The sequence below is a fragment of the Pleurodeles waltl genome, chromosome 5, assembly GCF_031143425.1.
Source record: "Pleurodeles waltl isolate 20211129_DDA chromosome 5, aPleWal1.hap1.20221129, whole genome shotgun sequence".
NCBI lineage: Eukaryota > Metazoa > Chordata > Amphibia > Caudata > Salamandridae > Pleurodeles > Pleurodeles waltl.
The window spans coordinates 53,605,724-53,631,222 of record NC_090444.1 but is presented as its reverse complement, the minus strand read 5'-3'; positions in this window follow the sequence as shown (position 1 = coordinate 53,631,222).

Below are 25,499 nucleotides of genomic sequence, written 5' to 3'. Positions count from 1 at the left end.
GGGAAACCTACCAAACCTGTGCATTTTTTAAAACTAGAGACCTAGGGGAATCCAAGATGGGGTGACTTGTGGGGCTCTGACCAGGTTCTGTTACCCAGAATCCTTTCCAAACCTCAAAATTTGGCTAAAAAAACACATGTTCCTCACATTTCTGGGGCAGAAAGTTCTGAAATCTGAGAGGAGACACAAACTTTCTTCCACCCAGCGTTCCCCCAAGTCTCCCGATAAAAATGATACCTCACTTGTGTGGGTAGGCCTAGCGCCCGCGACAGGAAATTCCCCAAAACGCAACGTGGACACATCCCATTTTTTTTAAAGAAAACAGAGGTGTTTTTTGCAAAGTGCCTACCTGTAGATTTTGGCCTCTAGCTCAGCCGGCACCCAAGGAAACCTACCAAACCTGTACATTTTTTAAAACTATAGACCTAGGGGAATCCAAGATGGGGTGACTTGTGGGGCTCTGACCAGGTTCTGTTACCCAGAATCCTTTGCAAAACTCAAAATATTGCTAAAAAAACACATGTTCCTCACATTTCTGGGGCAGAAAGTTCTGAAATCTGAGAGGAGACACAAACTTTCTTCCACCCAGCGTTCCCCCAAGTCTCCCGATAAACATGATACCTCACTTGTGTGGGTAGGCCTAGCGCCCGCGACAGGAAATTCCCCAAAACGCAACGTGGACACATCCCATTTTTTTTAAAGAAAACAGAGGTGTTTTTTGCAAAGTGCCTACCTGTAGATTTTGGCCTCTAGCTCAGCCGGCACCCATGGAAACCTACCAAACCTGTACATTTTTTAAAACTAGAGACCTAGGGGAATCCAAGATGGGGTGACTTGTGGGGCTCTGACCAGGTTCTGTTACCCAGAATTCTTTGCAAACCTCAAAATTTGGCTAAAAAAACACATGTTCCTCACATTTCTGTGGCAGAAAGTTCTGGAATCTGAGAGGAGGCACAAATTTCCTTCCACCCAGCGTTCCCCCAAGTCTCCCGATAAAAATGATACCTCACTTGTGTGGGTAGGCCTAGCGCCCGTGACAGGATATGCCCCAAAACACAACGTGGACACATCCCATTTTTTCACAGAAAACAGAGCAGTTTTTTGCAAAGTGCCTACCTGTAGATTTTGGCCTCTAGCTCAGCCGGCACCTAGGGAAACCTACCAAACCTGTGCATTTTTGAAAACTAGAGACCTAGGGGAATCCATGATGGGGTGACTTGTGGGGCTCTGACCAGGTTCTGTTACCCAGAATCCTATGCAAACCTCAAACTTTGGCTAAAAAAACACATTTTCCTCACATTTCTGTGACTGAAAGTTCTGGAATCTGAGAGGAGGCACAAATTTCCTTCCACCCAGCGTTCCCCCAAGTCTCCCGATAAAAATGATACCTCACTTGTGTGGGTTGGCATAGCGCCCGCGACAGGAAATGCCCCAAAACACAACGTGGACACATCCCATTTTTTTAAAGAAAACAGAGGTGTTTTTTGCAAAGTGCCTACCTGTAGATGTTGGCCTCTAGCTCAGCCAGCACCCAGGGAAACCTACCAAACCTGTGCATTTTTTAAAACTAGAGACCTAGGGGGATCCAAGATGGGGTGACTTATGGGGCTCTGACCAAGTTCTGTTACCCAGAATCCTTTGCAAACCTTAAAATTTGGCTAAAAAAACACATGTTCCTCACATTTCTGTGGCAGAAAGTTCTGAAATCTGAGAGGAGGCACAAACTTTCTTCCACCCAGCATTCCCCCAAGTCTCCCGATAAAAATTATACCTCACTTGTGTGGGTAGCCCTAGCGCCCGCGACAGGAAATGCCCCAAAACGCAACGTGGACACATCCCATTTTTTTAAAGAAAACAGAGGTGTTTTTTGCAAAGTGCCTACCTGTAGATTTTGGCCCCTAGCTCAGCCGGCAGCTAGGGAAACCTACCAAGCCTGTGCATTTTTTAAAATTAGAGACCTAGGGGAATCCAAGATGGGGTGACTTGTGGGGCTCTGACCAGGTTCTGTTACCCAGAATCCTTTGCAAACCTCAAAAAATAGGGTTAAAAAAACACATTTTCCTCACATTATGGTGACAGAAAGTTCTGAAATCTGAGAGGAGCCACAAATTTCCTTCCACCCAGCATTCCCCCAAGTCTCCCGATAAAAATGATACCTCACTTGTCTGGGTAGGCCTAGCACCCGCAACAGGAAATGCCCCAAAACGCAACGTGGACACATCCCATTTTTTTAAAGAAAACAGAGGTGTTTTTTGCAAAGTGCCTACCTGTAGATTTTGGCCCCTAGCTCAGCCGGCAGCTAGGGAAACCTACCAAGCCTGTGCATTTTTTAAAACTAGAGACCTAGGGGAATCCAGGATGGGGTGACTTGTGGGGCTCTGACCAGGTTCTGTTACCCAGAATCCTTTGCAAACCTCAAAATTTGGCTAAAAAAACACATTTCCCTCACATTTCTGTGGCAGAAAGTTCTGGAATCTGAGAGGAGGCACAAATTTCCTTCCACCCAGCGTTCCCCCAAGTCTCCGGATAAAAATGATACCTCACTTCTGTGGGTAGTCCTAGCGCCCGCGACAGGAAATGCCCCAAAGCACAACGTGGACACATCCCATTTTTTGACAGGAAACAGAGCTGTTTTTTGCAAAGTGCCTATGTGTAGATTTTGACCTCTAGCTCAGCCGGCACCTAGCGAAACCAACCAAACCTGTGCATTTTTTAAAACTAGAGACCTAGGGGAATCCAAGATGGGGTGACTTGTGGGGCTCTGACCAGGTTCTGTTACCCAGAATCCTTTGCAAACCTCAAAATTTAGCTAAAAAAACACATGTTCCTCACATTTCTGTGGCAGAAAGTTCTGGAATCTGAGAGGAGGCAAAAATGTCCTTCCACCTAGCGTTCCCCCAAGTCTCCCGATAAAAATGATACCTCACTTTTGTGGGTAGGCCTAGCGCCCGCGACAGGAAATGCCCCAAAGCACAACATGGACACATCCCATTTTTTGACAGGAAACAGAGGTGTTTTTTGCAAAGTGCCTACCTGTAGATTTTGGCCTCTAGCTCAGCCGGCACCTAGGAAAACCTACCAAACCTGTGCATTTATGAAAACTAGAGACCTAGGGGAATCCAAGATGGGGTGACTTGTGGGGCTCTGACCAGGTTCTGTTACCCAGAATCCTTTGCAAACCTCAACAGTTGGCTAAAAAAACACATTTTCCTCACATTTCGGCGACAGAATTTCTGGAATCTGAGAGGAGGGACACATTTCCTTCCACCCAGCGTTCCCCCAAGTCTCCCGATAAAAATGGTACCTCACTTGCTAAAAAAAATATTGCCCCCACAGGGGGTCGCCCTGCCCACGGGCGACCCCCTGTCCATTTCTTTTTTTTATCTAAAAAAAAAAAAAATGTAGCCCCTGGGGAGGCGCGACCGCGAGCGATCGCGCCCCCCTGAGGGGACACCGACCTTTTGAAAAAAAAAAAAATATGCTCTCGGGGGGGTGCAGCCCGGTTTCCGAGGGAGCCGACCCCCCTATGTGAAATCCCTGGTGTCTAGTGGTGTTTCCTGGACCCCGATCGCAGCTGTGCTGCAATCGGGGATCAGGAAACACTTTCAGGAAGGCCTTGTAAGAAAGGGGAGAGTCGTATGAGACCTTCCCGAACGTGGGGGAGGCGGTTTGTGGCCGTTTTCCCCTTTGGAGCAGGAAGTGGCCACAAGGCCGCTTCCTGCTCCGATGGGGAAATCCACAAAGTGACGTCAGCGCGCCTCGTGGCGCGCTGACGTCACAAAGGGGCGGGTGGAGACACAGAAAAGCTTCTGTGTTTCCCGGGGAGAGAAAAAAAAAATCCTCGGGTGCAACGCATCTAAGGCTATAACACTGATCACAGCCAAAGTGATTGTAAAAACAATATTGCTGCATTTTCGTTCTCAGAAAGCAGCCATTACCCACAAATATACTGGCTTGCCAGTGCTATGTACCACTGTATCCCGCAAATTTATCACAGTACACCAAGGCCCAATATATAATTAAGGCAGTGCTGTATTATTGGATTGCGGAACGCTTGTGTTACTCATGGTGTCACATAGGTAATGCAATAATTAAGCCAGATTTACAAAGGAAAACTCTGCACACTATAGTCTACATTGCTGCTAAATTTGACATTCATCCATGTGCCACATTACTGTAGCTATGCCATTATACACTATAGCACTCTACGCCACTTCTCTCTATGTCACTCCACTGTACAACACTCTGCTCCATACCACTCCACTCTATGCTATTATACTGTACACAACTCCACTCTATGCCAGTCCACTCTATGCTATTACACTGTATGCAACTCCATTCTAGTCTTCATCAGTGTACGCCACTACACTGTATGCCAATTCACTATATGTTACTCCAGTATATGCTATTCCACTCTGTGCCATTCCACTGTATGTCACTCTGCTCTATGATATTCCACTGCGTGCCACTACAATCTAACCCACTCCATTCTACGCCATACCATTGAAAGCCACTCCACTGTACCCCACTTCAGTGTATGCTATTACCCTGTACTCAATTCTGATGTACTCCCTCTAGCCTACACCAGTACACTGTTCACCACTACACTGTATTCTACTCCATTAAATGCTATTACAATCTACACCACTCTACAGTACTCCAATGCCCTATTCCATTGTATGCAACTCCATTATTTGCCACGCCACTCTATGTCATTGCATTGTGCACCACACTACTCTAAGCCACTCCATTCTATGCTAGTCCATTGGACGCCACTCTACCCTATGAGACTCCACTATATGCTATTTCATTCTATCCCACTCCACAGTACACTGCTCCAGTGTACACCACTCCACTGTATGCCACTCCACTCTATGCTATTCTACCCTGCTCCACTTCACTCTACTTAACGATACTCTAGTCCACTATACAACACTGTAGGCAACTATTTGTATGACACTGCACCCCACTTTACTCCACTCTGACACAGTGCTTCACTCTATTCCATTACTCTACTGTACCCCACTCTAAGCTACGCCCCTCAATGCCATTGTACTCTATAACTGCTGTGTGCCAATCCACTGTACCACACCCTACACCACTGTATTGTTCACCACTCTACTCTATAAAAATCAACTGTAGCCTGTATGCTAACCTACTCTACTGTAGTCTACATCACTTTCCAATACTGTACGATACCCCTTATACCTCGTGCCCCGCCATGCACATTTTTTTCCTAAAAATGTTTATTGCAAATATTGCATTGATATTATCAAGCATGTTATCAAAGATGTCATGGGTGCCCTAATTTGTGGGACAATTAGCAGTGCAAGGAGCGTGTGAGAGCTTGAGAGCAGGAGTTACAGTTACCTTAGGGCATGAGTTATAGTTGCTTGAGGTAACCCTAACTATAACTGCTGAATTTCTATGGTTATGTATGCTAGAAATGTGAGCCTAACTATAACGCCCCTCTAAACTTTCTTTTTTCAGTGAATTTCTATGTTTAAAAAAAAATATATTTCCTAACTGTAGCATCTCTTTAACCTTTGTTTTTTCCAGTGAATTTCGATGGTTTTTTAACGTATAATAAATGAGTCCAATCCCTTCTAAGCACCCAAACTTGCACCGTGCACACCCTTCTCCCATGTGCAAGACCTTGCCTGCAGCCAGACCCTGTGGCCAACTTCCCCTAACCACTCAACCCCATACTTTTAGCCATGTGTGTCACAAGTTGACCGCGACCTCTCTGGGTGTGAGAATAGATGTAAGAGGGTGTGAATGACTGTGAGATTGTCTGTCTGGGTGTGAGAGTGTGAACATAAGTGTTTTAGTGGGTGTGTCAGTGTGTGCGTGGGCCTGTGAGTGGGTGCATGAGGGTGTGAATGGGTCTGTGAGTGGGTGCATGAGTGTCTAAGTGAGTGTGAGTGGGTGCGTACGTTTCTGAGTGGGAGAAATTGATTGATGGAGAGAAAGAGAGAAAGAAAGTGAGAGGGGAAGAGATAGAGTTTTTTTAGGCTTTAGTGTCTCATATAGTTAGAATGAGATATTTGGGTTCAATTTAAAATAAATAAAAAAAATTATCATTTTAAATAAAAATATTTTTTTTATTTAAAAAAATGGCAATAAGTCCAGCTGGACTCGAATCCCCAAACCTCAATGTGAAGGTCTAACGACCTTCACACTGAGCTCCAGGAGTTTTGTTTTTTTCCCCCTTTATGGGCTTTCTGGGATCACGAGGGAGTCCTCAAGGGCTCCCCCACGGTCCCTCGGGCTACCTGACACTGCATGATGAGGCCTTAAGGCTTTCCTGCAGTGCCATTGCTTCATTTGAAAGCAGCTCCGTGCTTGCGAAAGCATTTCATCTCTAAAGCTCTACTGTTTAACAGCCAGACCTGCTTTAAACGTCCCACAGTCAAACAGCAGAGAGTTTGCTGTGGCTTGACATATCATAACAGTCCTGGGGAGGTGGCGATCCCGAGGGCAGTGGGGAGGCAGGTGGACCCCCCTCTCCTGAATAAACAATATAAGCCAGAGGAGGTGACTGTCCCATGGCAGCAGGAGGGGGCCAAGAGCCCCCGGCATTTCTAATAAAATTGGCCCCGGGACTTGACCCACCCTCAGGCTTTTTAATAAGGAAGCGCTGGAGACCGCACTTCTGTTTTTTTTATGGTGGATCCACTGCTGATCTGACCATAAAATTAAAAAAAATGCTTTTTTGACCTGGTGGGGACCCCACCACCAGAGCTAAGGGGTCAGGGTGTTCATACCGTTGGCCCCTTTTGTGTTTTTTTATATTATTTTCTGAGACTCAGCTGAAGCTCAGTCCCAAGATGACTGACAACACTTGAAGTGTTATCAGCCAATCAGATCTCTGCATGAGATCGGGAGGGGTAGAGAATCCTTTGCGTCCCTATATATACAAATTTGGATTTCCGTGAATTTCTCAAAAACAACTGACTGGATTTACACCAATTAACAAATAGTCCCTTTCTGGACCAAGAGCTACCTTTCTGTCAAATTTGGTGTAATTCCATCCAGTGGTTTTTGCGCTATCGCTGTTAATTTTTTCCTATGGGAATTAACATTGGAAAAGCTCTAAATCCCCCCCTCATTTATCTCGTCCCCGCTTGATGGATCAGCCCGACATTTACCAGACAGCAGCTCACATGACTGTTAAATATTTTGGGAAACTTTCATCAAGGTTCGTCAAGCAACACCAAAGATATAGGCAAGAAAAAACAGCTTTGTCTGTGGAAACATGGTCCTAACTATAACTACCTAGTGGTGACCGCCACTAGGTAATATATATATTCACTGAAAAAACAAAGGTTACATGGACGTTATAGTTAGGATCTGCATTTACTCGTACAAAACTGTAGACATTCAGCAGTTATAGTTACCTGAGCTAACTATAACTTGGGCTCCCGTAATTCACTGCTTATGACCTCACATATTACATTACTCATGACATGGTCAGTGACATCACTGATGACATCTGTAAACTGTAAAACTTTGTACTTGTATAGCGCACTACTCACCCGTTAGGGTCTCAAGGTGCTGTACACATACCGCAGTGGAACCCCTCCTGGCTTTTCCCTGTGAGGTTCCCACTCCTGTGCAACATCCAAGGTGAAGCCAGGCATCCCAGCGCTGTTGGGGCAGTTGTGGAGATTAGGCATGCTATTGCCCAGAGTGGGACCTATGAATTAGATTAGGCACCGATGCAAGAATTTTCAGGTCCGAGGAAATTGAGCCCAAGACCCGCCGAGGCAGGAATTGAACCCTGGTCCCGGGCCAGATTTCTGCATCAGGGTCTGCCGCTCTAACCATTGAGCCTCACTTCTCCACTTGAGCCACACTTCTCCACCTCATATGATATCACTGAAGACATCATCCCCACAAACAGTCATACACCCACTCATTTGTTGATACCAACTCTTGTATACACACACCTCTACTCACACACTTATTCAGAGATGCATTAAAATAATGATACACCGACCTTCATTTAGTCAAATTTCTTCTAGTAGAGATAGTGATCAGACCATTAATGATAAAAATGTGCGTTTGGATGATATTGTTTGTCCAACCATCAAATGGAAGAAATCCGCCCCCAGAACTTAGGTGTGACCAAGATGAAAAGTTCTAAATCCAGTGGGCCTGAGAAAGTCTTCCCCCAGATGCGTAAGACACAACTAGTAGGGAAGAGACCACTGGAGGATATAACAGGACCCTAGCACGTAGAGAGCAATTGTCTGTAACGAGCTTTTGCTGAGGCTCAATTCTGGAAAGTAGTTAATACGCAGTTTTTTAGGCCAGACTCAAAAGAGGGAGTTGAGGTCCATATCCCAGAGCACAGTTGGATTATTCTCTTTACAAAGGTGTATTCATGTAATATGGATGAATGCAAAAATACTGTGTTAGAAGGATTTGATAATTATATCAGTGACAAAGTGATGTGACACTGGCAATTAATTGCTCAACCCTCAATGAGACCCCTGGTCCTAATGGTGTTCCAGGCGATCTTTTTAAGAATAATCTTGATTTATGGGCGCCAAGTTTGGTTCATGTTTTTAGAACTTCCCTAAGCACCGCCCATCCCTTAACATGGTTCAAAGCCACCATTGTGTAAATTTAAAAAAAGGCTGCAGGAACGATCCTGCGTGCTATTGCCCTATCTCTTTGATCGATGCCACCGGCTTTGACAATAATATTATTTCAGAATCACAGTATGGTTTTCGGAAGGTGGTGGGGACAGTTGATCAATGTGGTAATCTCCATATGCTCAGAGAAAACTATGTGGGGGCAAAACAAGGGTATTTTTATTTGCCGTTTATGGATCTAACAGTGGCATTTGATAATGTTGTTAGAAGTAAATTATGGGCAATGGTGATTGGGAAAGAGAAAACCCTAGGCTAATATGTCTGCTGGTGCAACTACACAGTAATGTGGAAGCTAAGATCAGATACGGCCAAGAGGGGGAATGCACCCATTTCTTTAAGGGTGAGAAAGAGGTCAGGCAAGGGTGCATTCTGGCCCCCTTTCTGTTTAAATTTTATATAAACATCTTAGAGAAAGCCTTGATAGACGAAAAGGCAGACCCTCCTAAGATTGAAGGCAGACCACAACCGGTTCTAATGTGTGCCCATGATTGAGTTCATGACAGCGCTAGGTTTGACAACAATCAAAGCAAAATATATACTATGGTCTATGGCTGCCCGAGAAGTAGAGTGCCACGCTTTTATATCGAAGGCATCAGTTTGAACCGTGTGAATACATTCACGTATTTGGGGATTCCTTTTGACAGTGAGTGTTAATGGAATCACCATAGAGAAATAAAGGTCATGCAATACAATCAGGTGGTGGTAGCATTGCGCAAATTTATTACTAAATTGGGTTGTGCCCCATTAAAGCCTATCCGTACTATTTATAAGGTACGGCCTACATCAAGTGTTAGGAGTGGTGCTGGGGTGCGGGGATATTTGGGTGCTCGATCTTTACGAATCAGTGAAAACTACTTTTTGAGAAGTTTACTTTCACTCCCTCCAAGTGTACCTGCCATTATTCCGCATGAGGAACTGGGACTCCCTTTTATTGAGGATCTGATTAAGTTAGCCCCCCTATCTCTCTGGATGCCTGTTTGGATTAGACCAGAAGCGGCCCTTATTCAGTCTTTGCTCAAGAACTGTGTGAGACTGGTCAGGGTGCAGAGGTGTTTGTGGATTATTTATGTTAAGGAAACTGTAGGCAGACTTAATAGATCATGCCTATTTTTTAATCCTAGGTCTATAACTAGACAGGATGCTAAACTCGTTAAAAATGAATTTTATGGAAAAATGGTGGATGATAGATGGAGGCGTGACTTGCGGAAAGGCATGGTGGCAGAGTACCTTCCTCTGTGTACTATGCCATATATTGAACCCTATCTGTTAGTTGTCCCACAACACCATAGATTTAATTTGATGAGGTTTCAGAACACCAACGACAACAACTCCACCACCCCACTCAACAAACTCGACAACCCCGGCCTCAAGCAGCTCATCACGACACCCACCCACTCCGCTGGTCACACGCTGAACCCCATTTTCTCTGCCAGAAAACATGTCTCCTTCAGCCACACCACTGAACTCCACTGGACCGACCACCACTGCATCCACTTCTCCTTCGAGAAACCCACAACACACCATCTCTGTCAGCGGATTCCCCACTGCAGATGGAACAAGGTCACCGAAGATCAGCTGATCACCACCCTCTCCCGGAACCCACCTATCGACACCACCGACAATGACACAGCAGCCTGCAACCTCAGGCAAAGGATCGATGACTGTGCCAACACTCTCGCCCCGATCAAGAAACTTTCTAACAGACGCACCGACAGAAAGGCCTTCTGGTTCACCAATGACCTCCAAGAATTCAAGCAAACATGCCGAAGACTCAAGAAAAAGTGGCACCAAGAACATACCCCAGACAACCACACAGCCTTCAAGAACGCCATCCGCAGACACCACCAACTCACCCAAACGGCCAAAAGAACCGCCTTCAAAGAACACATCGACAACAATGCGCACAGCTACAAGGAACTCTTCAACATTGTGAAGGAACTCTCCAACCCCGGCGCCAACATCAAGGACATCCCACCATCACAAGACCTCTGCGACTCCCTATCCACCTTCTTCTACCACAAGATTGCAGACATCCATGACAGCTTCAATACCCAGACGCCAAAGTCAACCACTGACACCGCCCCCCCAGCCACACCAGCCTCCTGCTCTGCTGGACCCACGTCAACTACGACGACACCATCCAAATCATGAACACCATCCACTCTGGCTTACCATTCGACCCCTGCCCTCACCACATCTTCAACAAAGTGAGCTCTGTCATCGCACCCCAACTCCAGAAGATCATCAACAGTTCTTTCGAGACTGCCACCTTCCCGGAGAGCTGGAAACACACTGAGATCAACTCCCCCCTCAAGAAACACAAGGCAGACCCAAAGGACCTCAAGAACTTCCAGCCCATCTCCCTGCTCCCTGCTCCTCTTCACGGCAAAAGCCATCGAGAAAATTGTCAACAAACAACTGACCCGCTTCCTCGAGGAGAACAACAACCTGGACCTGTCCCAATCCGGATTCCGCAGCAACCACAGCACCAAAACCGCCCTCATCGCCGCCACCAACGATATCAGGACCATACTTGACAACGGCGAAACCGCAGCCCTCATCCTCCGGGACCTCTCAGCCTTGTTCGACACAGTCTGCCACCACACCCTACGCACATGCCTCAACGATTCAGGGATCCGTGACTAAGCCCTGGACTGGATCACCTCCTTCCTCACCGGCAGAACCCAGAGAGTCCGCCTCCCTCCATTCCGCTCTGAAGCTACTAAAATCATCTGCGGCGTACCCCAGGGATCGTCCCTCAACCTGACCCACTTTAATGTCTACATGGCTCCTCTCGCAAACATTGTCTGATCTCACAACCTCAACATCGTCTCATATGTTGATGACACTCAGCTGATCCTCTCCCTCACCAAGGACCCCACCACCACCAAAACCAACCTCCACGAAGGAATGAAGGCCATCGCTGAATGGATGAAGAGCAACTGCCTGAAACTGAATTCTGACAAAACTTAGGTCCTCATCCTCGCTCCACGCCCTCCGCCTGGGACGACTCCTGGTGGCCTGCCACACTGGGAACTGCACCACAACCCACCAACCACGCCCGCAACCTGGGCTTCATCGTGGACTCATCGCTATCATTGACCCAGCAAGTCAACGCTGTCTCCTCCGCCTGCTTCAACACATTCTGCATGCTTCGGAAGACCTACAAATGGATCCCCACTGGAACCAGAAGGACGGTCAGCCAAGCCCTCGTAAGCAGCAGACTGGACTACGGCAACGCCCTCTACGCAGGAACCATGGCCAAGCTCCAGAAAAGACTGTAACGCATACAGAACACCACTGCATGCCTCATCCTGGACATTGCCCGCCACAGCCATATCACGGTCCACCTGACTTCCCGTCAACAAGAGAATCACGTTCAAACTCCTCGCCCATGCTCACAAGGCACTGCACATCACCGGACCAGAATACCTCAACAGGTGGCTCTCCTTCTACTCCCCGACCTGACAGCTTCGCTCCCCTGACCTTGCCCTCGCCACCATCCCACACATCCACAGAACGACCACCAGCAGCAGATCGTTCTCCCACCTCGCCACCAAGACATGGAACACTCTTCCGATCCACCTGCGACAGACACAGGACCTACTTACCTTCAGGAGACACCTCAAGACTTGGCTGTTTGAGCAGTAGCAGCCCCCCCTCAGCACCTTGAGACCCTCACGGATGAGTAGTGCCCTTTACAAATGCCTTGATTGATTGATTGATTGATCTCGGACTGCCTCACTTTCTGGTGGCTTATTCACCAAATGTAAATTGCCACAGGGATTTATTACCCTGTCTATGTAACAATCACAAATGCACATGTTTCTATTTTGTAAATTATAAAAAGAGCAGAGAAGGGCTTTTTTACTCCCAATTCTTAGATCATTGAATATTAGGAGGTGGAAGGAAGCAATCTTTTATCTGCAGTTATTACAATCTGCTGTGTAGTGCTATCTATTGTTTTATTGTGTGAGTGATAAAAGAGAGGGAAAAGGCGGGGAACTGATTGTTAAATGTATGGAACTTTTTGCTGGGTATTAGCACATCTTATACTATTCATTTAAATCAAATTTGACATATTGACCATTTTAATAGATATCTGACATTTTAATGATTTTAACTTGTGTAATTTTGCCCTTGATTTATCTTATCTGGATTTTTTTTCAATTAACTTGAGTAATGTTTTATCTATGTCCTTTTATGGATATTTTTAAAGATACGAATAAAGATTATGACTGACGGACTGACTAACTCACAAATGTTATTTATTTACAATAGAACACAAAACTTATGTTACAATATTCGTGGAACTGTGACTCCATTTCGGAACCGTATAGCCGCTCTATGTATGAAGAGTAATCTGGCATTTTATTTGTTACTTTTGAACCACACCTAGAAGCATCTTAGGTTGAACCTCCTGCTATAGAAGGTTCTAGAATGGACGAAGAGAGTGTTACATCACAACCTGTACAGTCTCAATATATTCCTGAAAAAGATGATACTCAACATGTGCCTTCTTCACCTAGAAAACAGAGTGATCTATGGAATTTATTCCCCCTACCTAGTGGGGAAAAAAGTAAATGCAAGAATTGTGAAATGCAACATCTGTGAAAAAAGCCTTCTCATGGTACATTACAACACAGACATGGAACGCCAAGTATGTGGAAGCATCTGCGCACACTTTTTGAATGGACATATTGACGAATGATGAGAGAAAAATAACTGACACATTTCAATGTAGAACCTGGTACACATCTAGCCATGCTACTGTTCAGAATATGAATATGCCAGCTACATGCATCGAATTAGGTTGAAAGGTAACATCCTGCATCATCTACCATAATATTGTGGTTGCAAATATAATTAATGTCATCAACTTCATTTTGCAGGTCAAAAACCACTGTTGCTATTTTTTTTCACAAGGTTTGTCTTTAAACTAGCTGTTATTGCACACTGCTGTGCTTTCATCATGCAAATGTATTGCATTCAAGTTTTTCCCAAGTTTCCAATACATTTCCTGAAAAAAATAAAAATAAAAATAAAACTTGTTCTATAAAAAACAAAAAAAACAGTTCTTGTTAGTACCATCACAAAATTAAACAAAGAGCCTTGTTTGAGTCTTTATTACTCACCAGTATTTCCATACCTGTGTGAGTTTAAATATAACTTTGTATTTCCATGTATAAGTCTATTTATCGGTTTCTGTTTAGGTGTCTCAATCTATCCATAATTGTGTCTCTGGGTGTGTTAGTGTATGTGTAAATCTGACCCCGGGTATGTCTGAGTATATGATTGTGTGTACCTGTATGTTTGAATGGAAGCATTACTACATAACTTGCTCTTTTAGTTTATGCATTAGTGTCTGCCTTGGCCTCTCAGTGTATGCATCAGTGTGTATCTTGGTGTGTTAGTGTGTAATGTTTATTTAAGAGTATTTTAAAACTATGACTTGTGTATCCTTTTTTTTAAGGTAATTATAATATTTTTCTCATACATACTTAGATATTAACCACAGATGTCTGTGGAAACAGGTTTAGGAATCCTTTCATTAAGCTCTCTCCCACAATGAAAAGCACCAACACTGCACAGTGTTGCAAATTTCTGGATGTATTAATCTATACATCAGTGTGCATCTGAGTGTGTCAATGTATCCAGTCATGAGGCCTCGGTGTGTTGGTGCATGCATGATTTTGCATTTGGGTGTCTCAGCATAGGCAGTAGTATCTGTATGGCTGTATCAGCGTTTGCATAAGTTTGTAGATGGCTGTATTAGGGTATGCATGAGTTTCTACCTGGCTATCTCATTGTATGCAACAGTGTGTGTTTAAGTGTGTCAGTGTATATATAAGTATGTATCTGGATGTATCAGTGTTTTCATCAGTGTCCATGCAGGCTTGTCAGTTTATGCAATAATGTGCACCAGAGTGTCTCACTGTGTGAATGGAAGTGTACCTGGGTGTGTTATTATATGCATAAGTGTGTGTCATTATGTGAATGAGAGTGTACCTGGGTGTGTCAGTTTCTAGATCATTGTGTAACTTTGTGTATTAGTATATGTGTAACAGTGTCCCTCCTGGGGTGTGTTACTGTATGCTATGGAGTATACATCGGTGTATCACTGTATACATAAATGTCTGGCTGGGTGTGTTAGTATATGTATCAGTGTACACCAGCAAGTGTCAGTGTACAAATGACAGTGTACCTGTGTGCGTTAGCATATGCATAGGTGTTTGCCTGGGGGCCTTTCTATCTGCCTGAGAGTGTACCTGGGTGCATTAATGTATGGATCATTGTGCGCCTTTGTGTATTAATGTATGTATAAGAGTGTCCCTGGGAGTGTCAATGTGTGCGGATGTTTTAGTGTATGCATAAGTCTATGGCTGGATGTGTTTATGCATCAAAATGTACCCTGGTATGTCAGTGTACAAATGACAGTCTACCTAGCTCTGTTAGTATATGAATAACTATTGGTCTGTATGTATCAGTGTTTTTTCATGAGACTATGGCCCTCATTACAACCCTAGCGGTAAATCCCGCTTACCGCCGTGCAGAAGACCGGCAACATACCGTTACGGCAGTGGAATTCTTCTACAGGTATTACGACCCACATCTCGGAATCCGCCACAGTACAGACACCCACACAAGTCCGCCACACCAAAAGTCAGTGATAAACTGGCGATACCAAAACCCACACCGTTAAGCCATCAGGAATACGCCCACACTATCACGACCCACGAATCAACGCAGCGGTCATTCAACCGCGGTAAATCAATGGCGGTACACACCGCCGCGCTCAAAATACACACACATCTACAAAACACAACCACAGTGGACAATTCAAAAGACACACACTTGACACACATACACACAACACACCCACACACCCACAACACTTTCAAACACACACCCACATTACCCACAAACCCTTACAACCAAAATTTTCGAGGAAGGCCAGAGAGAGAGATAAGCGAACACAACACCAGCATCCACAGGCACACAACACCATCACTAATACAACATCCATGCACAAAACACCACACACCCCAAAACATCACCACACACATCACCCCACACATCACTCACACCACATCATAGCACCTCAAAGACACCCCAGGTTTTCTGACGAGGAGCTCAGGGTCATGGTGGAGGAAATCATCCGGGTAGAGCCACAGCTATTCGAAGCACAGGTGCAGTAGACATCCATTGCAAGGAAGATGGAGCTATGGCGGAGAATCGTCGACAGGGTCAACGCAGTGGGAAAGCATCCAAGAACACAGGATGACATCAGGAAGAGGTGGAACGACCTACGGGGGAAGGTATGTTCTGTGGTATCCAGACACCAGATTGCTGTACAGAGGACTGGCGGTGGACCCCCACCTCCTCCCCCAGAACTAACAACATGGGAGGAGCAAGTCTTGGCAATACTGCATCCTGAGGGCCTCGCAGGAGTAGCAGGAGGAATGGACTTTGGTAAGTCAGATCTTAACCACTTCATCCCCCCCACCCCACCTGCATGCCATCACATACTCCCACCCTCACCCCCATCACTCCACCATCTCCCACACACCCCACCATCACGCCCCACCACTCCCACAACCAAGCCCTGCATGCAACACCAAAGCATGGACCACCGTCACCAAAGCAAGTCCAGTATAGAAACCCACACAGCCCCCAAACCAACTATCACAAAAGGGCTAACACAATGACGCAAGAACAGGAGTAGAGGGTACCCCACCCAATGCACAAGATGGCACACACAAATACTAAAACTATGCATTTACTCCCCAACAGGACCCCTACCCAACGTCACCGGACAGGAGGTGCCAGACATATCCAGTCCCCCCACAGAAGAGGCCCACAGTGATGACAGCATCTCTGCACGCCTGGATCAAGATGACCAGCCCAGCCCATCTGGGACCTCGGGACAGTCGGTTCCCCTGTCACAGTCCCAAAACACCACAGAGCCTCCCCCCTCAGCACCCACCCAGCGGGCCCATCCCTCTGTCCCCAGGACACGTCAATCAGCAGAGTGTCCACCACTACAGGGACCCCAGGCATACACACTAACACAAGACAATCAAGGACCTGGGGTCAGTGGCAGTGGGCACACGACTCAGGGGACAGAGGCACAGGATAACAGGGAAGCTGGGAGGACTGCTGTGCGACAGGGGGAGGACAGGCCCAGGGAACTGACACTCCACAAGGCACTCTCCAACATCATGGGAGCTTACCAACATTCCCAGGAGACCATGGGCACAGTACTGGCCAAGTTTTAGGAGACCCAGCGGCTGCAGGAGGAAAACTACCTGGGGATCAGGGAGGATTTGAAGTCCATTAACACCACCTTGGTCACCATTGCAGGGGTGCTGGCAGACCTTGTCAACACCATGAGGGACACAGTGGCACAGAAACGGGCCCCTGACACTAGCCTGGACGATGAACAGCCCTCCACCTCTGCCGGCACTAGTGGACAGGAGGCACCCCCACAGGACCAACAGGACACCAGCACCCCACCCCCTGCAGAAGGAGAACCACCCCGCAAAGAGTCTCTGAGATCCAGGAACAAGACAGAGAACATTGCCAAGACCCCCGCCAGGAAATAACACTCTCCTGAATGTCACCCTTCTGTCCCCCTTTGTCACCCTGTCCACCTTAAACTGCCATTGCTCCACTTCCTATGCCCCATTGGACAATGCAACTGTGCAACAAATAGACCAGACTCTGCCATGGACATTCTTCCCTCCACCATCACCCCAGCCCATTTTACAACCCCCTCCACTTATTTGCACAGAAATAAACACGCTTGAATCACAAACCAATCTGGAGTCAGTCTGTGCTTTCACAAATGGGTCATTGCAAAATATCTGGAAGATAGCAAAGTCAATGTACTTGTTCACATACCAGTATAATACAGCTGTAGGCCAGCTGTAAACATAGCAGAGGCATAAAGTGGGACCCAGAACTCTGAAATGAAAAGGGAAAGTAACAAGTCAGGGTCCATACACTGAGTGAAAATAACAGACTTATGCTAGCTCCAACAATAGTATGGGATGTGGGAAGCAGTTCCGTTTTCTTACCTGTGTCTCACTAGAAGTATTGCCTGATGATGTTGTTTCGGTTGTCGACATCTTCTTCTTCTGCCTCCTTTTCTTCACTGTCCACAGGCTCCACAGCTGCCACAAGACCACCATCTGGCCCATCCTCCTGCAGAAAACACACCTGGCGTCGCAATGCCAGGTTGTGCAGCATACAGCAGGCCACGATTATCTGGCACACCTTCTTCGGTGAGTAGTATAGGGAGCCATCTGTCAGATGGAGGCACCGGAATCTGGCCTTCAGGAGGCCGAAGGTGCGTTCGATCACCCTCCTAGTTCGCCCATGTGCTTCATTGTAGAGTTGCTCTGCCCTTGTCCTGGGATTCCTTACTGGGTCAGTAGCCATGACAGGTTGGGGTAACCAGAGTCACCTGTAAATGTTGAGGGACAACTGTTAGACACACACTAACCCTTAGGGACAACCCCCTACCCAGACACCTAGGTCAACTGTGTTGGGACCTTGGCCTCACTTGTTAGACACACACGGTGCCTCAGGATTTGCCCCATCACATAGGGGATGCTGCTATTCCTCATGATGTAAGCGTCATGCACTGATCCAGGAAACTTGGCATTCACATGAGAGATGTACTGGTCTGCCAAACACACCATCTGCACATTCATCGAATGGTAGCTCTTCCGGTTTCTGTACACCTGTTCATTTGTGCGGGTGAGTACAAATGACACATGTGTCCCATCAATGGCACCAATGATGTTGGGGATATGTCCCAGGGCATAGAAGTCACCTTTCACCGTGGGCAAATCCTCCACCTGAGGGAAAACGATGTAGCTGCGCATGTGTTTCAGCAGGACAGACAACACTCTGGACAACACGTTAGAGAACATTGGCTGGGACATCCCTGATGCCATGGCCACTGTTGTTTGAAAACACCCACTGGCCAGGAAATGGAGTACAGACAGTACCTGCAGTAGAGGGGGGATTCCTGTGGGATGGCGGATAGCAGAAATTAGGATTGGCTCCAACTGGGCACACAGTTCCAGAATAGTTGTACGATCAAGTTTGTATGTGATTATGAAGTGTCTCTCCTCCGTTGTCGACAGGTCCACCAGGGGTCTGTACACCGGAGGATGCCGCCATCTCATCACCTGGCCCAGCAGACGTGCCCTATGGAGGAGAACAGCGAGCAGAGGGTCATCCAACACTGAGGTATCACAATGTGTTATTTGCTGAAACTATGTAAATTCCCAATGTGCCTGTATCTGTCTGTATTCCCGGCCTAGATAGGTGTGACGCAGTTTATATCCATCCCATGTGGCCCCCTGAAATGGCGACTGCCTGACCTGTAAGGTGGGACAAGGGGAAATGAGGTAACTGCGCTGGCATTGTACACCATCGCAGTGGTTAACATTGGGCCCTATGGGTCCCAGGAGCCAATGACGATGTACGCCGGCGGTGACGGTACGCACCGCCGCGGACGTAACCGCCATTTTCTATCAGTGCCCTCACTTGATACCTGACCTTCAACTGGAGAGGACCTACACTGCAAGTGCTGCTGTGACCTTTGTCTGGAAGCGACAATTGCTCTAGGGATAGGGGAAAGGGCCCTGCCTTCATTTCGGAGGAATTGGAGAAACTAGTGGATGGGGTCCTCCCCAAGTACACACAACTGTACGGTCCTCCAGACAAACAGGTGAGTACACAGTGAGCATGCTGCGTGGGCAATGCCTGTTTTGATTGGTGTGGATGGAAGATACATGGGGGGGCCTCCCAACGTGGAAGGGGTGCCCGTCGCACCATGATCCCCCTGATGTTCCGGATCCTGGCGGTGGCCTATCCGTAGTTGGATGGGCGCTTGAGGGCATCACAGCAGCCACAAGGGGGTGAGTACAGTCTCCTTCAAATTACTCTGTGCACATTACGAGGTGTCTGGGTGGGGGAGGTGGGCAGTCGCTTCCCCTAGGCCAGGGCGAACTTGGTAGAACAGGTCCCTTGTTAGGCAGGCTCTGTGGCACCCCAACCCCACTAGTGGTAATAGCCATATACACCTAGTCAGGCTTCTGTGACTTCCAGGTGTGCAGCAATTGGGCTTAGGCCTCGTACCCCATGGGCATGTGAAGTTGCTATGAACTGTTAGTGCATGGCGTAGTGCAGAGGGCAGCTCCCTGTGTGTTGTGTCCGCCAACGGTAGTGGTGTTGCATGCACTGAACATGTTTTTCTTCTGTCTTCCTCCTCCCTTTTTGTATTGTCTCCCTGTTCTTGTGTGCAATAGCATCATCTGGCAGAGGAGCAGTGGCACCGGAGCAGGAGGGAACTGCAACCCACTTGGCCCTGGAGGGTGAAGCAACGGAGTATGAAGCCACCAGTGGGACGGAGGGCGAGGGAAGCTCCACGACGTGGACAGGAGCAGACACCAGCGACAGATATTCCTCCGCTGATGAGAGCATCCTTGCGGTGACGGGCCCCTCTGTGCCCACCGCATCAACAGGTACAGAAGCCACCCACCCTACCAGCACCGCCCTCCCAGCAGCCCCTCAGCATGTGTCCCGTGCCCGCTCACCCAGGAGGGTGGCATCTCCTTCGCCCCAGACACCACAGGCCCTGCCCCAGTCAGCCCTGCTGCCCTCAGTGAGGAGGCTATTGACCTCCTGAAATCCCTCACTGTTGGGAAATCTACCATTGTGAATGGCATCCAGGGTGTTGAGAGGCATTTGCAACAAACAAATGCATACCTGGAGGGCATTCATTCTGGGCAGATGGCCCAACAGAGAGCATTTCAGGCTCTGGCCTCAGCACTGATGGCAGCCATTGTCCCTGTGTCCAGCCTCCCCCCTCCAACTTCCACTACCCCGACTCAATCCCCTGTACCTCAGCCTATCCCAAGCAGACCAGCATGTACACTCATCAACACACAAGAGTGGACATGGCAAACATAAGCACCACACATCCCCCAAGCACTCACACAAGCACCATCCCCATGTAGACATACCAACATCCACTGCCTCCACTGTGTCCCTCTCCTCCATGTCTCCTTCCTCCCTCCCTGTCTTGTCTCCACTCACACCTGCATGCACTACTTCCTCAGCCACTACCTCCATCACTAGCACACCCATCACCACACAGCGTTCACGTGCAATAACCACCACCACTTCCATTCACACATCCCCAGAGTCCTCTCCCAGTGTGTCTGTGAGCCCTCCTCTCAAAGTACACAAACGCAGGCTCACACCCACCCAACAGCCATCCACCTCACAACAGCCTCCGGCCCATGCACCTTCCGCCAAATTCAGCAAACGTACACCTCCTACAACCACAACCTCTTCCTCCACTCCCAAACCCCCTCCATCTTCCCGTCCCAGTGTGTCTAAAAAACTTTTCCTGTCAAGCCTTGACCTCTTCCCCTCACCTCCCCCCATCCTTCCCCTAGGGCCAGGCTTTCCAGGTCCCAGCCCAGAACCTCAGCCACCAAATCCCCAGGCACAGTGGTGCCAGCAACTGCAGGCTCATCGAGCGCGCCACCCATCAGGGCTGCCAGTGTGTCACGTAGCGAGGGCAAGGACATTCCGCCACCTGCCAAGGTGAAGAAGGTGCCCGCATCCCGGAGGGAAAAGCCGTACCTACCAGCCACCAAGGGCTCTGCCAAAACCAAAGGGGACGGTGGCAAGACACTTGCAGCACCAGCAAAGGTGGGGAAGGGACCAAGGCAGAAGAGCAGGTCAGGACAGGGCACGGTGGCAGCGACTGAGGGACTAGTGTCACGCCTTCTGTCCACGAATACACCTACCTGTACAGCGGCGAACACCGCAACCTGCCCCACCACCTGTACCGCCACGGCACGTCTGCAGACTCAGCAACAGTCCCCAGCATCATCCCCAGTGGGCAGCCGCCCAAGGCTGCAGGGGGCATCCTGCTGTCTCCCTCAACAGGTGCTGACCCATGCACCACCGCCAGCCCCGCCGCCACAGACACCGCCGCAAGCACCGCCACCACAGACACCGCCGCAAGCATGGCCACCAGCCCCGCGATGTGCCCGGACAGTGGCACCAATGCTGACATGCCTACCATCCCCAGTGGTCAGTCGTCCAAGGCTGGAGGTGACTTCCTGGACCCTGGGCAGCTTCCATGAGGCATGACTTCCATTACTGTTTGCACCTGCAGGTGGAAGGCGAAGCCGCAGCATTGTGTGGTATGTCTCAGCCTCCATGGCGTATCATGCTACCTGTTCCTAGCCAAGCTCGTGGCACACGCACCCAGGTGAGGGAATTGGACCGGCCACACTGCATGTGGAGCACTCTGGGCACAAAGCCCCCTCCAGAACCAGTGGAGAATGACATCCACTACCTCAGTCCTTGGCAGGATGTAGCACTCTGGGCACAAAGCCCCCTCCAGAACCAGTGGAGTATCACATCCACTACCCCGGTCCTTGGCAAGATGAAGCACTCTGGGCACAAAGCCCCCTCCAGCACCAGTGGAGAATGACATCCACTACCCCGGTCCTTGGCAAGATGAAGCACTCTGGGCACAAAGCCCCCTCCAGAACCAGTGGAGAATGACATCCACTACCCCGGTCCTTGGCAGGATGAAGCACTCTGGGCACAAAGCCCCCTCCAGCACCAGTGGAGAATGACAAACACTTGAGAGACTGTGGCTTTGCACTCCCTTACCTTTCTACCTTATTTTGTTTTTTACTGTCAGTTGTGTGCAGATAGTACATTTGTTTCTTTTTTTTCCTTGTTTCTCTTTTGTCGGGCATTCTCAAACTTCTTACTTAAAAAAAAAAAAAACTATATCTGGAAACCAAATAAAGAATACATTTACACATGTAGTTAACAATAACATTTCCTAATACAAAGTTTACTTCATACTAAGTTTGCAAACATACACTACATCACTGTTTAACTGTATCTGTGAGACTATATCTTAGACTGTTTATTACTGCATCGCTTAACACAAGTCTTTCCCCTACATCTATCAGTCAATGTAACACTGTATGTCTGCCTGTGTCACAATATTCATAAGTGTTACCTTGTTCACATCACTATATGTATCACTGTCTTCTTCACAGCATTTGTAAATGGGTCAATGTCCTCCCGTATGTGTCACTCTATCGATATGTGTCTTGCTTAGTCTCTTACTATATGCATTAATCTCTCTCAAGATGTCTGACAGTATTCAGGACTGGGTGCATCAGTATATACATCAGCAAATATCTGGGAATATCAGCCTCTGCATAGCTGTATGTCCTGGATGTGTCAGTCTATCCATTAGTGTGTAGCTACCTGTCTCAGTGTATTCACCAATATGTTCCTTGCTATGTCGGTATGTCAGTGTATGTATATACCTCTATACCTCTATATATCACTGTGCACCTAAGTATCTCAGTATAACTATATATTTACCTGAGTGATTCAGTGTATGCATTGGTATGTGCTTGTGTGTGGTAGTGTATATAGCAGTATACTCCTAGGTGTGTTAGTGTCACTCTGTCCATCTATTTCTGCCTGGCTGTCTTAGTGTATACTGTACATATGAATGATTCTCTGAATACATCAGTGTCCACTTGGCTGTGTCACTGTATGCACCAATATGTTCCTGGATCTGTTCTTAGATGCATAATTGCATCCATAGATGTAGCACTATATGCACTGTCACCTAGTTATTATAGTGTATGCATTACAATGCACCTGGGTGTCTCAGACAATGCATCAGTGTCCACCTGGTTGTGTCAGTGCATTCAACAGTGCTTGCCAGGGTCTGTTACTCTACTCATTAGTAAGCGCCTAGGTATGTTAGTCTATATTCACAATGTGCATAGGTGTATCAGTGTACTTATCAGTGTGTGACTATGTATGTCAGTGTATGCATCAGTGTGTCCATGATTGTGTTATTGGACCTATCAGTGTGAGCTTTGGTGTATGGCTTGGCATATTAGTATCTGCATTGGTGAATACACAAGTGACTATCACTATTTCACTAGATACGAGACTGACTGTATCTTTTTCTTATTAGCTATATAAGTACCATATGTTCTAGTAGAGTGCATATATACCTGGGCATAGGCCTCCACAACCTTTCATCTCAGTCAGTAAAACTCAAAACATCATGTTTAATCTTTTAATAAAAATTCCCTCGCTTCTATAGTCTACATGCATCTCACTTTAGGGTGACTTTTTCACAACACACAATATAAACCTACGTAAACACATCTTCCAATGCCAAAAGAACTAAAAAATAAAACTGCTAGTACCCTAAACCATATTTAAACCACACATTATATCAATACGAATCTATATAATCAATATATCAAACAACATATTGTATTCAATAAATTACATCCTAAATACATCTATTACTACAGCCTATATACTTAAATTCTCTATGTGTACATCAATATACAAGCGATTGTTAATGTCTCTAAATGAGTATGTCTCCCTTTATATTTGTATGATTTTCTATCTCCTTAACAGTATACAATAAACAGTATAAAATATACCTTAAGATAGCAAGTTCACTTTAAACACAATTACAATTAAAAACACTTTTTTCTCTTTTATAGACATAGCAACCTCCTCTTCAGCCTACACACAGTATATCTGACCCCTTCACCTTCTACAGCAATAGCAGTTCAACCTGCTCTCACCCAATCCTTTTTCTTACCTTTTCAAGTCATACACTTCACTCATATTAATGTCTAGCTCATAGTGAAATTACCCCTATCTCTCAAAACATGTGTGACTCTGCATGCATTCAACACTGCTTTTATAAATGCCCATTTCTGTATAGTCAAACACATTAAATTTTTAGAACGCAAAATAACATTTTTACCCATTAAATTACTCATTAGTGCATTCTCCATACTAACTTCAGCATACATGAGGGATGACTTTAATATACTGATAGAAACAGGAAACATCCATGAAACCATGTATCCAAGTTCAGATGAATACCGTTCTTATATAATGAACTACTTGTATAATTCCTTTACATAAATCACAAACCTAGTATTCATATATTTTATAGCATTTTGTGAAAACACTGCTCACTTTCTTTCACCTAATATTAATGTATTTATATACTAACAATTAGCAAAATAAAGTACATTTCACTACCCATAAATGGTGATTCTCTTTCTTGTGCTCTATGTTTCTCTTTCAGTATCAGTTAGAATTTCTTCCCACTGAACAGAGTTCAGAAAATCAGCCACAAGAATGGAATTCTACTCTCATAGCAGGCAACCAGTAATGGCAACCTCTTCAACTCTCTGTTTTCAAGGTTACTGAGTCAGTAAACCAATCACAATCTCCCATTCATGTTAATACAATGTTCTACAACTTCTCACTGGTTTGTATAGTTAACCCTTTTCAGTGCTACAGAAGAGTTAGCCAATGATTTTCGCCATGAATTTTTAAGTGTGTGCTATGTCATTCTGATCACATTTTGTGAAATGATATGCTAAAAGGCTGTTCCTGGAATATTTCTGTGTGTGTGGAGTGATAATCAGGAAGTATTCTTGTTGTCTTATTTGTGGTATACAAGAGTTGTGCAGTGTGTAGGTTTGTGTGTGTGCTCTTGTAGAGTGTGCAGGAGTTTGGATGACTGTAGGGTGCCAAATCACCCATTGTTAATTTTCCCAAATGCACTTTTGTCGGGATGAGTGAGGGCTGGAAGAGATCCCTTGCAAGGGTTGAAAACACCCATTGTTAAGCAAGGGTTGGAAGACACCCGCTGTTAATTTTCACAAGATGCCTGTATGTTGGGATGAGTGAGGGTTGGAAGAGACC